General features: G+C 45.3%; 1 long non-coding RNA gene across 1 annotated transcript in view; it reads left to right on the top strand.

Annotated features, from left to right (window-relative positions):
• Nucleotides 1-609, top strand: part of LOC145721289 (uncharacterized) — a 68,977-nt gene extending 68,368 nt beyond the window's left edge. The window contains exon 3 of the long non-coding RNA XR_014144910.1: nt 528-609. This is a non-coding gene — a long non-coding RNA (uncharacterized LOC145721289). The remainder of the gene's footprint in view (nt 1-527) is intronic.
• Nucleotides 610-838: the final 229 nt, after the last annotated feature.

Below are 838 nucleotides of genomic sequence, written 5' to 3'. Positions count from 1 at the left end.
TTTACTTGTCAGAGAGAGCGCACAAGCAGGGGGAGTGGCAGGCAGGGGAGAAGCAGGCTTCCGCCTGAGCAGGGAGCCCGACACGGGACTCGGTCATGACCTGAGCCAAAGGCAGACGCTAATTGACTGAGCCACCAAGGCATCCCCCAGCTTGCATCTTTTTTATATGTTAGCCTTCTGTACAAAATTTCACTTGTTTAAAAAAAAAAAAAAAAAGGCCTGCTGCATTTTAAAAAGTTTGAAAATCTCTGAACTAGGATTTCTGCCAAACAGAGGAGAGTGGGCTGTCATTTCTATGGCCCCAGAGCCTTGACATATATATTTTTTTTCCTTCCCCTCTCTACAACCATTCTTTGTTCTTCCTATTATTATTCCTCTTTGTTTCTGCCCCTTCTTTTTCCTTTCTCCTTCTTTCTCTTCCCTTCCTTCCACTTTTTCCCTATCATAATAAAACATTTGGTTCAGTACTTACTAGCAATGGTAAGCCTCACTAGTGATTTTATATATTCAATAAATCTTTACCTCAGAAGATGCTGGTGCTGGGGATTCCGTTGCTGGGGTCCTCGCGAAGCTCACGGCACAGGAGAGCATGGAGAGCCAGAAACAAACCAGGAATGCAATAGGTTGTGGTAAGTGACCGATGCAAGCAGAGGGGGCAGGTTAGCAGAGAAGTTTACAGCATGGGTTCTAGAGTCGGACTGCTTGGGTTCATCACATTCTTACTCAACTATTTACTAGCTGCGTGATCTTGGCAAGTTGCTTGATCTCCGAGCTTCAGTTAGGTTTAAGAAAGAAAGAGCGAGCGAGGGAGGGAACAGGCCTCAAATGGAGTCACTTG

The sequence above is a fragment of the Leptonychotes weddellii genome, chromosome 4 (genome assembly GCF_054177405.1).
Source record: "Leptonychotes weddellii isolate Sample4059 chromosome 4, ASM5417740v2, whole genome shotgun sequence".
Lineage (NCBI taxonomy): Eukaryota > Metazoa > Chordata > Mammalia > Carnivora > Phocidae > Leptonychotes > Leptonychotes weddellii.
The sequence above is the reverse complement of the archived record's forward strand: the minus strand, read 5'-3'. Positions and strand labels throughout refer to the sequence as shown.